The sequence below is a fragment of the Eptesicus fuscus genome, chromosome 15 (assembly GCF_027574615.1).
Source record: "Eptesicus fuscus isolate TK198812 chromosome 15, DD_ASM_mEF_20220401, whole genome shotgun sequence".
Lineage (NCBI taxonomy): Eukaryota > Metazoa > Chordata > Mammalia > Chiroptera > Vespertilionidae > Eptesicus > Eptesicus fuscus.
The window spans coordinates 25,482,144-25,497,729 of record NC_072487.1 but is presented as its reverse complement, the minus strand read 5'-3'; the positions used below and the strand labels follow the sequence as shown (position 1 = coordinate 25,497,729).

The 15,586-nt window shown below is 39.6% G+C and overlaps 1 pseudogene; it reads right to left on the bottom strand.

The window, feature by feature from the left end:
• Positions 1–3,050: 3,050 nt before the first annotated feature.
• LOC103289223 (60S ribosomal protein L4-like) lies at positions 3,051–3,732 on the bottom strand (annotated as a pseudogene).
• Between the last annotated feature and the right edge of the window lie 11,854 nt (positions 3,733–15,586).

The window sequence follows — 15,586 nt, the reverse complement described above, 5'->3', positions numbered from 1 at the left end:
CACATATATTTCCCTTAGTCACATTTGGCTCATGGCTTTCACATACAAAAATAAAAGAGACATTAGAAATTAAATGCTAGAATTTTTCTATATCAGAGGTACATTAATGAGGGTGTGTCTAATTCATGACAAATAATCTGTATAGTAAGATGTATAGCATTTTCATACTATGAGGTGTATTCTGTCACTAAATTAAACTTCCTTTTTTTAATTTTGCTTTACTATAAAAGTAAATAAAATATATACAATAACTAATATATATTACACTAGAGGCCCGTTGCATGATATTCATGCAAGAATAGGCCTTCCTTCCCCTGGCTTCACTCCCAGCTGCCCGGGAGCCCGCATGTCCCCGCTCCCCAGCCAGCCAGGAGCTGGCAAGTCCTCGCTTCTCTCCAGAGTACCCTCCTGTAGCTCCCTCCGCCACCCTCCTTGCCCTCATAGCAGGCGTCATGCCCCTCACGGCCACTCTGTGCCTGTATATGCAAATTAACCTCCATCTTTGTTGGGTTAATTTGCATACTCACTCTGATTGGCTGTGGGCATAGTGGAGTGATGGTTAATTTGCATGTTTCTCTTTTATTAGGTAAGATGCCATGTATGTACAGTATAAAATAAATATAATGTCTTAAGTAAAAAATTCCTTCTCCAGTATTAATTTAATAATCAACTATATTGCACAATACCTGACAATCACAATCATTATTCTGATTCCCACTAGAGGAATAGTGTATCCATTCCTTATTTATAAAGTGCCACATTATCTCCTTCACTATAGGGTGCACGTATGTTCGTGTGTATGTATATCCCCCTGGTTATTCTGCTCTTCTTTGTTCTCGATACCCTTTTCTAAGTACTCACACCAAATAAATGGCATACATATAACCCAACAACAAAAGAATACATGTAGGGAACAATTTGTATTGTTTTTATTTCCAGTAGTCAGTTGTACTTTGGATCCACATGGTTCAATCAGTTGCCTAATGTGAGTCTTTATTACAAAACCACAACTTATATTATTCAGATAATACCTAATCAATTTCATTATATTTACTAACAACCACAATGAATACATTGTTAGGAAGTATATTTTCCTCAGAGATGGAAATTTGGTCACACAACAACTTAAGTGTCCTAACTAGAGGCACTAGGCAAATCGGGGGCTGAAACAAGACACAGCCCACCTTGGCAGATGCCTGGCCTACCTCTCATCTTCTCAGGGCAGCATGCTGAGGGCAGAAATGATATGCATTGCCATGCCCAATCCATGAATGCTGAAAGCAAAACATGCTCCTGTGGGGCCACATGCCTTTAAAGCAGTTTTACCAATACTAGAATGCACAACAAAGGGAACGTGGGTTCTAGTCCCGTGGGAGCCATGTTTTCTAATGTTTCCATTAGAAATAAACTCTGCATTCAACTCCCCATAGCAACATTATTATGAACACGGTTTTATGTGGAAAAATTACTACTATATTTCAGCTACATTGTGGGTTAAATAGGCTTTTGTGAGCTGCACTGCGGATATTATCACCTCATATACTGTTGCTATTATAGAAAAATGAAATCCAAGTCTAAGCTAAATATTGAAAAAAAATTGATCAACATGGAAAATATATCCTAGTAAAGTCCTTTTAATTCTTCAAACCTGAAAATTTTTCAAACCTGAAAATGGCTGCTTTGGGGGCAGAAATTGATGTTTTCTTCCCATAAGTGCTCTATATGGATATTTCTCTCCATTATATATCTCTTAGAATAGCTTTTCAATGTAATAGGCTTAAGTAGAAAATCGCTAATATTTGACTACTTTGTACCTACAAAACTGGTAATTTCACATGGTGTTATTTAATACAAAAATATGAAGCAACCTCTCATTCATTATTAAAAGCCTTTTCTCTATTTCCCATTTTAACTAGAAACACCTACACATATCTAGTCATATTACACTATTTTGAACATTTTGCTTACTTTTATTTTTATTCAACCACTATTTATTTAGCATATTTTATGTTCTAGGCACATACTTTTTGTTTTATTGCATAAAAGTGATACACATTTATATTAGACTAGCGGCCCAGTGCATGTGTGTGTGTGTGTGGGGGGGGTCCCTCAGCCCAGCCAGCGCCGTCTGACAATCTGGGACCCTTCAGAGAATGTCTGACTGATGGCTTAGGCCAGATCCAGCAGGCAGTCGGACATCCTACTCACAATCTGGGACCACTGGCTCCTTACTGCTCACCTGTCTGCCTGCCTCATCACCCCAACCACTCTGCCTGCCTGCCTGATCACCCCTAACCACTCGCCAGCCTGCCTGATTGTCCCTAATCACTCTGCCTGCCTGCCTGATCACCCCTAACCACTCTGCCTGCCTGCCTGAACACCCCTAACTGCTCGCCTGCCTGCCCCTAACCACTCGCCTGCCTGCCTGATTGCCTCTAACCATTCACCTGCCTGCCTGATTGCCTCTAACCACCTCTACCTTGGCCCCCCGCTGCCGTGGCTTTGTCCAGAAGGACGTCTGGAATGACATCCAAAGGTCGTTCAGCTGTCTGGGCTAATTAGCATATTATGCTTTTATTATTATAGATGTGTAAAATATAGAATGGCATAAATAATAAATGTCATTAATAATTTCAGAAATGCTACTACCAATTTTGTAAGTTTTTCTGGTTTAAAAATATATATGTGTTTAAAAATAATATCCTGATAAATATGCAGTTATTAATTTTTATTGCATCTTTCCTGTGTCATAAACTAATGCCAGCATAAAAGCATTCCAATGATTGATATCAACCCATAGCTACATCCAAACAACCTAATTCTACCCCTGGTCTTGGATAGTGGGTTATTTCTAATTTCTCTATGCAACATTATAAAATGAATATTCTTGCATATAAATGTTGCATGCATCTCTGATTCCAACCATAAGAAAATATTTTCTTAGAAATGAATGTTATGGATTAAAGAGTAAGTCTATTTTAATTATTTTTGAATTAGAAATTCTTAATGCAAAACTCCCGAACAATGCAGCATTATGTGACTATGGAAGACTAGTCAGAGGATGCAGCATTGAAATAGTGCTGGTTTTGGAAACAGAGGAAGGGCTCTTTGGATATATTGGCTTTCACAATTCTGCTAAGCTCTGTACTGAGCATCTTGTGCCTGGGAAGGTTGTAGTTACTCTGGAGGGAGGCAGCTTTATACCAAGTGCCATACAGATCCTCTAGCTTGCAGAAAGCATTCAGTCCAAATGCAGAAATGGCCTGCATGCCCACCAGGAGCAGTTTGCTTACATTAAGCCGAATGATTCCAGGGGTGTTTGTGAAGTCTTAGCTGATGCTGTTGTCCTCATAATAGACGATGAAAGGTCCCCTGTGTTGGATGCAAGGATGATTTTTCATTTTGTCCTCGCCAGCTCTCATTCACTGAGAGAAATAGACCTTTTTGATATCATTCCAGGCCTTAATTTAATTTTATTTTTTAGGAAGCCTCCACAATCTTCTTGTCGCCTTCCACTTCTTCTTCAACCAGCAAAGGAAGTTCAGGAACTTCCTCAGTACGATGAACTTGAGACATGACCAGCACTGGCAAGGCCAAGGCCAGGGCAGGGCACATGGCATATGGCTTCCGTGTTGTGTTCACTCTGTGGCACCAATGGCTCCAGGTTTTGGTTGGTACAAACATGCGGCCCCCACAACACATATTTCCAAAAGCACCCTGAGTTTGTGGCATTTTGTTATAGCACAATAATTTGTTGTGGTAATTTGTGAATAGTACATTATCTTATAAGTTTGACTTTTTGATAAGACATTTATTTTTCTTCTAAATATGTGTATAATAAGTAAAGTTGCTATAAACATTAGTATATCACTCTTGTATGAATACATATATTTATATTTCTCTTGGTTGAAGTTATAAGAAGTACAATCACCCATTTCTATGGCGACTGCGTTTGTAACTATATGAAACTACTTAAGAATGCACAAAGATTGCTGTAGCATTTTACAATTCCAAAAAAATATATATGGGAGCTCCAATTGCTTCGTATCCTAACACTTGGTATTTTTCAGACTTTAAAATTTTTAATGTTTATAATGAGTGTGAAGTGTTATCTTAGCTTTTGGTTTTAATGAGTTATAATTCACATAGCATAAAACTTATTTAAAATGTACAATTACATTTTTTAATATATTCACAAAGATGTGCAACCATCCCTACAATGATTTTAGAACATTTGTGTTACTCCAGAAAGTAACTCTGTACCTACTAGTCGTCACTCCCAATTGTGTCCCAAATCTTCCCCTCTCTACCACCCAAACACTATTACTATTTATAGAACTTGTTTATTCTAGATGTTTCATATAAGTGGAATCATACAGTATGTGGCTTTTGTGAGTTATTTCTTTCATTTAGAATAATATTTTCAAATTTTATGCAGGATGTAGCATAGGTCAGAATTTCATTACTTTTTATTGCTGTATGGGCATACCTTATTTTATTTACCCATTCACCAGTTGATTAATTTTTGGGTTGTTTCAAAATTTTGACCATGATAAGTAATGCTGCTATGAATATTTGTGAATACATTTTTGCACATATGTAGGTTTTCATTAACCTTAGACATAAAGGAGTAGAATTTCTAGGTCATATGGTGACTCCAGGTTGACTTAAAAGTGACAGCACCATTTCACATTCCCACCAACAATGAAGGAAGTTCCAATTACTCCATAACTTTGTCAATACTTATTACTATGTATTGTAATCATCCTTATTGGGTGCAAAGCGCTATCTCATTGGTTTACATTACACTGTTCACCAATGATGTTGAATTATATTTATACTAGAAGCCTGGTACACGAAATTCACACACAGGTAGGGTCCCTAGGCCTGGCCGGCAATCAGGGCCTATCAGGTTACCCGCCTCCATGCCTCCCTGCCTCCTCCTTCCCTTGCCACCCACATGCCACCACCGTGTGGTTCCCCCCACCTCATTACCTCCTCCTTCCCTCGCTCCCTCAGCACTCGGCCACTGCCACTGGTCGACCCCCCTGGTGGTCAGTGCACGTCATAGAGAGCAATCAAACTCCTGGTCTCCCGGGTGAACTCCGAAGGGCTACTTTGCATATTAGCCTTATATATATATAGACTAGAAGCCCGGTGCATGAAAATTCATGCACTGGAGGGGATCCCTCAGCCCGGCCTGCCCCCTCTCACAGTCTGGGAGCCCTCAGGGGTCGGAGGCAACCTGGAGATAAGGGGAAAGCGACACCCCATCACACCTCCGCTGCTGCCACTGCCGGCAGCACAAGGCTAGGCAGGCCCTGGTTACCTAAGCCTTGGGTGGACTTGGGTGGCTGGGCAGCTGCCATCCAAGGCTTGCCTGTGCCTCAGGCCAGCCCTGGATTGCTAGGGGGCTGAGGGGACTGGGGACTCCAGAGGAAGGCACACAGAGTGGCCGGACCCCTGTGCCTGCCACCCCGGAAGGACTGAGGGACTGGGCGCTGCCATCTTGTGGCTGTGGGCACCACCATCTTTGAGGGAAGGGCAGTCAATTAGCATATTCCCTCCTTTTTGTCTGTGGGCACCACCATCTTTGCAATGGCTTGAGGGCCAATTAGCATATTCCCTCTTATTAGATAGGATGTATTCATTTGCCATTTGTTTATCCTCTTTGGGGAAATGTCTATATGTCTATTTTTCCGGTGGATTATTTGTTTCATTATTATTGAGTTGTAAAAGTTATTTTAGCTACAAGATTTATGTCATATATACTATTTGCACATTTTCTAGCATTCACTAGGCCGTGTTTTCATTGTCTTCATTTGTCTTTAATTACAATAAAGTCATTTGTCTTTAATTACAATAAAGTCAAATGTATTTTCTTTTTAGTCACTTGTTCTTTTTATTACAGTACTTTTATAGTAAGTTTTAAATCAGGAAATGTGAGTACTTCAGAATTGTTCTTTGTTTTCGTTTGTTTTACTGTTCTTTGTCCTTTGAAGTTCCATATAAAATTTAGGTTCATATTGTCAATTCCTACAAAATAAGCCAGATAAATTTCATAAGCATTGTTGCAAATCTATAGTTGAATTTAGGGAGCATTGCCATTTAACAATATTGTCTTCTGGACAATGAACAGGTATTATCTTTTATTATAGCTAAGTCTTCTTTTAATAACTTAAGCAATGTTTTGCTGTTTTCAGCATATAAATTTTGTTCTCTTTGGCTTAATTTATTTGTAAATATTTTATTTTTTATGCTATTGTAAAAGCAATTGATTTTCTATTTCATAAAGTATTATTCATTAGTAGTGTATAGAAATACAATTGTTTCTTGCATAATTATCTTATACTAAAGGCCTGGTGCACAAAATTTGTGCACAGGTAGGGTCCCTAGGCTTGGCCCATGATCAGGGCCGATCTGTGGGGCTACCGCCAGGACAATCAGGGGACCGCCACTGGCACCTGCCTTGGCTGGCCTGGGGCCTGCGGGCTCGAGGCAGCTTCTGCATTGAACGTCTGCCCCTTGGTTGAAAGTGCATGTCATAGTGACTAGTCATTCTGCTGTTAGTTCTGCCATTCAGTCAATTTGCATATTAGGCTTTTATTATAGAGGATGCTAAAAGATTTCTGAACTTGTTTATTAATTCTAATAGTTTTTATTGTATTCCATGGAATTTTTATGTAAACGATTATATAATCTACAAATAAAGATTTTATTTCTTTCTCCCAAATATTTATTCCTTTTATTTCGGTTTCGTTCATATAGTCAATGTTCTTCTAGTCTCTATTTTATGTATTTCTGTCTCACTTAAAAATTTTTTTTTCTCCTTGCTTTGGTTTTAGTTTCACTTTCCATTTTTAATATCTTAAGATAAAAGGTATAAGGTTGTTGACTTGAAATTGTTCATCTTTTCAAATATTGATGTTTAATGATATAAATTTATCTCTAATTACTATGTATCTCAAAGTTTTGGTTTGTCACAGGTCTGTTTTCAATCACCTCAGAGAATTTTCTAAATTCTTTTATTTTTTCTGATCAATTGGTTGTTAAATTTCAACTCTTCTGTGAATTTTCCACTGTTTCTTATGTTCTTGGTTTCTAATTAATTTCCTTGTGTTTGGAGTACATACTTTTTGGAGGCCTATTTTATTACTAATAATATAGACTTTTCTGGAAAATATTCTAACTTTTATCTTTTTTTTAACCCTTGCCCAAGGATAACCTTTATCATTAATTTTAGAGAGGGAGGAAGAGCGAGCAAGAGAGAAAGAAACAGAGAGATACAGAGAGAGAGGAGAGACAGAGACCGAAAAAGAGACAGAGAGACAGAAATAAACATAGATATGAGAAACATTGATCCACCTGCCTCTCACAGATGCCCAACCAGAAACTGTGCCCCTACCAGGGAATCAAACCTTTCCATGAATGGTGCAGAGATCAATACTCCAACCATCTGAGCCACCAGGTCAGGGCCCAAATGTTCCTAAATCTTGAAAAGACTGTGTCTTGTGTTGTTTTTCGGTCAAGGATTCTATGCATGTCTCATATTGTGGCCAGTTTTCTATAACTTGCTTTTTTCCCATGTAGTTGCTATATGAACTATTGAAAGTGGGTTATTAAAGAATTCTATTGTTGAATTGCATATTTCTTCCTTCATTCTGTCAGTTTAGCTTCATGTATTTTTGGGGGCTGTTTTTAGTTGTATGTATGCTTCTTAAACTATTATACATATCTAGTAGATTAACCCCTATCTATAATAATAAAAGTGTAATATGCTAATTAATCCAGACGACCTTCCAGAAGAAGTTGGGGCTGCGAATGTGGCCTGGTTCCCAGGTGCCAGGGGGAAGCAGGTGCCGACAGCCGGGGAAAGGAAGGCCTACTCTTGCACAAATTTCATGCATTGGGCCTCTAGTACCACTATAAAATTCCCCTCTTTATCTCTAGTAAAACGTTTTTTGTTTTGATGTCTATTTAGTGTGATATTAGTAAAGCTGCTCCAACTTTGATATACTTGCAGTTTGCCTGAGTATTTTTTCCCATTCTTTTGCTTTCAACCTACTTGTGTCTTTGAATCTAAAGTATGTCTCCTGCAGACAAAATATAGTTGAATATCACTTTTCTATCCAGTCTGTCAATCTCTGCCTTTGATTACATTGTTTAATCCATTCACATTTCATGTTATTAGTATCATTGAATTTATCTATGTGATTTTTTTTGTTTTATCTTATGTCATTTTTGTGCCTCAGTCCCTGCTTTAGTGCTTTATTTTTGCATTGATACAATATTTCCTAGTGTAACATTTTAATTCAGTTTATAATTTCTCCCAATATTATTGCATTGGGAGAAATCATTAATTTCTTAATGATTGTTTAGAACATACAATATTTATCTTAAGTTATCAAATTTATACTAAATTAATTCCAGTGAGCTATATAAATATTACTCTTTTATAGATCTACTAGAGGCCCGGTGCATGGATTTGTGCACAGGTGGGGTCCCTCAGCCTGGCCTGCGCCCTTTCGCAATCTGGGATCCCTGGGGGGGAATGTAGCAGTGCTAAAGCGGCCAGGGAGGAGCCCCAGCCAGGGCTGGGCGCATCTCCTCTGCTGCTCATCCCTGCCTGGCTGCGCCTGCCACTGCTGCTGCCACCACCACTGCCGCTCAGTAGCACTGCTACAGAGGTTTGAGAGGCTTTCGCCACCACAGCTGCACTTACCAGCTGTGAGCCTGGCTTCTGGCTGACTGGTGCTCCTACTGTGAGAGCGCACTGACCACCTGGGGGGTAGCTCCCGCATTGAGCATCTGCCCCCTGGTGGTCCGTGTGCATCATACTGACCGGTTGACCAGTCAACTGGTTGTAAGGTCACTTAGGCATATATATATATATATATATATATATATATATATATATATATATATATACACTAATAAAAGGGTAATATGCTAATTAAACTAGGAGACCTTCCAGGAGATCTTCCCGATGTTCTTCTGGACAAAGCCATAGTGGCAGGGCCAAGGTAGAGGCAGTTAGAGGCCAAGAGGGGAGGGCAGTTGTGGGTGATCAGGCTGGTGGGGGGCGGGGCCGTTGGAAGTAAGCAGACCAGCAAGGGAGGCAGTTGGGGGTGAGCAGGCCGGCAGGGGAGACAGTTGGGGGCGAGCACACTGGCATGGGGGGCAGTTGGGGGTAATCAGGCTCGCGGGGGGGGGCATTTGGGGGCAAGCAGGCCAGCGACAGGGGGAAGTTGGGGTTGAGCAGGCCAGCAGGCAGAGTAGTTAGGGGCAATCAGGCAGGCAGTTAGGCAGACAGGTGAGCGGTTAGGAGCCAGCAGTCCCGGATTGCGAGAGGGATGTCTGACTGCCAGTTTAGGCCCGTTCCCTGTAAACTGGCAGTAGGACATCCTTTGAGGGGTCCCAGATTGGAGAGGGTGCAGGCCCGGCTGAGGAACACCTCTCCCCCCCCCCATGCACAAATTTTGTGCACCGGGCCACTAGTATGTATGTATGTGTGTGTTTGTGTGTGTATGTGTGTGTGTGTGTATATATATATATATATATATATATATATATATATATATATCCTATCTAATAAAAGAATAATATGCAAATTGACCATACCTCTGCTACACCCACAAGTCACGCCAACCAGGAGTAAATATGCAAATAAACCCAACCAAGATGGCTGCTGACCACAGAGAGCAGGAGGGAGGCTTGGGTTTCCCCAGCAATGGAAGAAGCCAAGCTTTCCACCTGCCCTGGCCAGCCCAAACCTCTACTCAATGCTACAAAGTTTCAATTATAGAAATTCCAAGAGAAATGGTGGCAGCCATGGAGCTGGAAAGAGCAGGAGGCTAGGGTTGCCCCCGGTAATGGAGGAAGCAAAGCTTCTGCAGCCCTGGCTGGCCTAGGCCTCTGCTCCAGGCTACAAAGTTTCAATTATAGAAGATACATGAATTCCAACAGAAATGGCTGCCTCCACGGAGCAAGCAGGAGGCTTGGCTCCACTCCAAGCTACAAAGTTTCAATTGTAGAAGATACATAAACCCCAGATACCAGGGCCTCTGCTTGGGTCACCAGAGGGTGTGGCCAGCCTGCAAACCACCACAAGCCCTTCGCCCAAGCCACCCCATGCCCCAAGGGAACCCCCACCCTGATCGGGGTCACCCTTCAGGGCAAACCAGCTGGCCCCCAACCATGCATCAGGCCTCTATCCTATCTAATAAAAGAGTAATATGCAGATTGACCATAAAATGGCTGCCTCCATGTGAACAAAGATCCTGTCCCCATGTGGACACAAGATGGCCACCACAAGATGGCCAGCATGGAAGGGCAGTTGGGAGGGACCAGGCCTGCAAGGGAGGGCAGTTGGGGGCAATCAAGCTCGCAGGGGAGGGAAGTTAGGGGTGACCAGGCTGGCAGAAGAGGGAAGTTGGGGGTGACCGGCCTGCAGGGAAGGGCAGTTGGGTGGGACCCAGGCCTGCAGGGGAGAGCAGTTGGGGGGTACCAGGCCTGCATGGGAGGGCTGTTAGAGGTGACCAGGCCTGCGGGGGAGGGCAGTTAGGGGCAAACAGGCTGGCAGGGGAGCAGTTAGGCATCAATCAGGCTGGCAGAGGAGTGGTTAGGGGGTGATCAGGCTGGCAGGCAGAAGTGGTTAGGGGCAATCAGAAAGGCAGGCAGGCGAGCAGTCCTGGATTGTGAGAGGGATCCCAGATTGGAGAGTGTGCAGGCTGGGCTGAGGGACAACCCCCCCCCCCCACATCCCCCGTGCACGAATTTCGTTCACCGGGCCTCTAGTATATATATATATATATCTCCCCTTTCTCTTTTTGTGCTAATTTTGTTACATATATTATAATCTAAACAATATATTGCTATAATTATCACTTTGTGTAATGTTATATGTTTTAAAGAAGCTGAGAGAAAAAAATGTAAAATAAATGTTTGCAGATTTGGTTATACTAACTTTCTTATTTAACATTTCTGGTTTTCTTCATATGTTCCTGTGGATTTGAGTTAATTACCTGGTGTCATTTCCTTAGTCTAATACAGCTTTGTTCCCACCCACCTCCTTGGTGCTTTTCTATAATTATATACACATTGTTTTATATAATTACTTTTTAAATCAATTGAGAAAAAAGGAGAAGAAATATGCAATTATAATGTCTTTTTAAATCACCTTGTAATTACCTTTACCAGTGATTTTATTTTTTCATGTGAGGTTGAATTACTTTCTAAATTCACTTTCAGCCTAAAGTAGACCCTTAATATATTTTGTAAAGTAGCTCTGATGGGAACAATTTCTCTCTCCTCGCTCTCTCGCTCTCTCTCTCTCTCTCTCTCTCTCTCTCTCTCTCTCTCTTTCAAAACCCAGGGATGTCTGTATTTTGCTTTCATTGTTTAATTAAACATTTAATTGTGTGAGATTGCAAATTCATATGTAGTTGTAAGAAATTATAGAGAAAATTTTTATGTTCTCTTTACCTAGTTTTCCCCAATGACTACACCTTGCAAAATTATAGAAGCTGACATTGATACAGTTAAGATATAGAACAATTATTTCACCATAAACTCCCCTCATTTGTCCTTATATACTTACTCACCTTCATTTCCTCTAATGCCTTACAAATACTAAGATGTAAACTAGTTCTATAATTTTGTCATTTCAAGCATATATGGAATCACTCATTATGTAGCCTGGGCCTCCCTCTTTAGGGCTATTTCTCCATGATCAATCACCCCAAAGAGGTAGGCCCTGCCCACCCAGCCAGGGCTCTGCGATGGATCACTCCCACAGAGGGAGGTCCAGGCTACCCACCACAGTACAGCCGGCCAAGTAGCTTGGGCCCCCCGCCCCTCCTGCTGGGGCTCCATGATCAATTTCTCAGCAGAGCGAGGCCCCACCCAGCACCGCTGCCAGGTAGCCTGGGCTTCCCTCTGCAGGGATGATCTATCTCGGAGCCGTCTGATTGATTGCCCTGCAGAGGGTGGCCTGGGCCTCCCTCTGTTGGGTGATTGTGGAACAATGGCGGTGCTCCCCTGGCCAATTGCATTGCACCTGCCTTGGCTGGCCTGGCACCAGTGCGTGTCATAGCATGGTCATCTGGACAGTTGTTCCACTGTTTGGCCGTTCGGTCGATTTGCATATTACACTTTTATTATTACAGATGCTGCTATAAACATTTGCATTCAGGTTTTATCATGAAAATTTCAGCATTTTGGGATAAATGCTCTGAGTCCTGTTGCTGGGTTGTATGTTAGTTTTATAATACTTTATTAAGACATTTCCAGGGTGGTGATAGCATTTTATATTCCTATCAAAGAAATATGAGTAATCTATTTTCTCATTCTTACCAGCATTTGTTGTTCTCATTTTATCTATTAAAAATTATATCTATTCAATATTCTTCAATATACAAAAGGCTGTTCACCAAGAGCACTATAATTTTAAATTTGTCTTTTATGATTTCATTTTTATTAAAATTTACTGTCTTATTTTTATAAATAAGTTTATTTGAACACAGTCATACATACTTGTTTACAGGTCATTTATAGTTTTCTCTATGTCACAGAGGCAGAGTTGAGTAATTTCAGCAGAAAACTTCTGACCGACAAAGTAAGAGTTTTTCTGGAGAAAGTACACCATGTTTTACTTTGAAATGTAATATATTTCTATAGCTGATAATATTTCTCTGTAAATTATCCTCTATAAATTATCTATATTGGACTGGATCCAATATAGAAAATAAGCTGGCTTCTTCCAAATATTATAAAAATTGTCTCTGATTCTATGAAACTAAGACAGTGTTAAAATAAAATAATTTAGATCTAGTTTGTTATTTTTATAACTGATATCAAGTAACGGGTGAAGTATGGAAACAAAGATGGGATCAAACTTAGAAACAGTCATGGCAGGTATCGTTAGCTTTTTTCCAAGAGACTATTTTCCTCATTCAGTTTACCCTGGGACTCAAGACAGTATCAACCTTTTCTAGGCTGTGATTAGGACTCAGAGTAGCCCTGCTCTGCCCTAACATGACCAGGTCCAAGCTGGGAGTAAATCGAAGTTCAGATTCTTATGATGAATGTAGAAACTGACACATTTCTGATTGCCTAGGGCCCAAAGTCTATCTCTCTCCTGACATAGATGAATTAAGATTCCTCTTCTACCTACTTTCCTATGAACAATTCCTTCATATTTTAGGCATTAAGGGAACAAATTGGTGATGGATATTTACAATTTCCTAGTTTCTAAGGCTGTATTTTTTCAATTCAATTTTAAAATTATGTTGATAATTTTAATGAGACTATTGGAGTAAGCAGGAGGATAATTCATTCTTTTCATCTTCCCAGAAGTCAGCAGAATTTTTTAGATTTTTATTTATTTATTTATGTTAATATATTTTAAAGTAAATTTATTAGGTGACATTGGTTAATAAAATTATATAAGTTTCAAGTGTATATTTCTATAATACTTCATCTATATATTAATTCTAAATTTTTATTTTTTAACTACAGTTCACATTGAATATTATATTAATTTCATTTGTACAGCAAAATAGTTAGACAAGTATATAACTTATGAAGTAACACCCTTGATAATACAAGTACCCACCTGGCAGCATACATAGTTATTAGAATATTATTGTCTATATTCCCTATGCTATACTTTACATCCCCAAGACAATTTTGTACTACCAATTTGTAGCTCTTATTCCCTTCACCTTTTTCACCCAATCTCTTCCCACCCCCTTGTCCCATCCAGAATATTCCTGTGAGAAAGAGAGAGTGTTGGGATAGGGGGAGAGAGAGAGACAGAGAGAGAGAGAGAGAGAGAGAGAGAGAGAGAGAGAGAGAGAGGAAACTGCCACTTTTATAAAGGATAAAAAATGAACAACAACAAAAAAGCAGTAATAACAAAAAAGGGACTCTAGAAGTAAAAGTGATATCTGGGACCTCTGACAACATCAAAGCCATATAGAGGCACAGTCAGGTAGGAGTTCAGCGTGGTCATGCAGGCGGAAAATAGAACACTTAAGAAGGGCACCTTCTCAGCGTTCATTTTTGGATTTCTTGTGCTTCATGTCAAAACTCATTTGACCTCAAAAAAAAAAAAAAAAAAAAAAAAAAAAGCAAGAAAGAAAAAGAAAAAAACCCCAAAGATAAAACATTTATCACATAAGCAACAGCAAGTAAAATGCAGCTTAACAAGAAACAGGTAAATCCCTTTTGTCATCTAGAGTGTCTTCAACAATGAACAAAACAAATATTCAAAGCCAAGCTTGACCTATGCTACACAGTCTACCTAGAGAGCTTGTTTTGCATACCCAAATTCAATCTCACATTATCCCAAGGCACATAACAGATTTGGATACAATCATAAAACATTCACACCTGAAAAATAATTTCTATAGAATTTGTTTTCAGTGATTTTTGGGTCACAGACTCTTTTGAAAATCTATGAAAACTATGGAGCTTTATCCCAGAAAAAAAAATTGCTTACAACTTTAGGGATTTCAAATATCTTGTAGTCTGATACTTGTTCTAAAAATGTTTGTAAAAGATCAAAAAATAATGGAATTTGGTGCTGTACATATTCTCATTACAATGTCTACTAGTATTTTCTCTTATTTTTTTTTTAAAGAACGGCATTGTGGGACACAAACTGCAGAGATATTTTGCACTTATTTCAGAGATTACTTAACAATGGTGCCCTAAGTTCTATTTGTTGTCATTGTTATTGTCTGTCTTAATGCTACTAGTAGACCATCTTATATAACCTCCCATAGATGTTTAGGAACTCATACTATTCATTTGGTCCATATTTGCTGTACATAAATTCTGACCACAGAAAAAATAGAATAGGCAATAATAGATGATTAAAAATATCTAAGCCTCCATATTTCAGTTCTGCATGTCTCATCCTAATAATGTAGGATGTTTTAAATACTTCAAACAGAGTAGTTTATATTTTACGTATGAATCATGTAGAGATTGAGCTTCTGTTATTAGTCTCAAAGACCATGATAGTGAATTTCGGGGCCTCCAGTTGCAGTGGAACTTTACATGGATCTCATTTCATTCACAGACTAAATCAATCACACCATTTCCTTCGAGGTATTTTTCACTTACACCAAACACTTGCTCAACTTCATTGTTATTACCATATCACAGTATATGATTATCTCAAACCTGTATTCAAATTAAGTTCCAACACCTCAACATGCTCATTAAAACCTTTCAATACTTTCCAATTTCTTAATTTTCAGGTTCATACTGTTTCTCTGCTAAAGCACAATTGAGGGGACAGAGAGCTGACCAAGGTCCTGATCTATAATTAGGTAAATGAAAAACACTAGTGATGTTCATTGTAATTATGGTGCCAGTCAACTCCTACTTCAACACAAGATTCTTTATTAGGCCTGGCTTCATACATTTATATATTACTCTCTTATAGAATATAAAGGTAGGAAATGGGGGGAAATTGCCTCTCTATCTATATGTCCTTGTACCACTTATGATGCCAGCTGAGAGTAGACTAAAACTGAAGTCAGTCAGATAGAACTCTAGAAATGAACAACAGGTA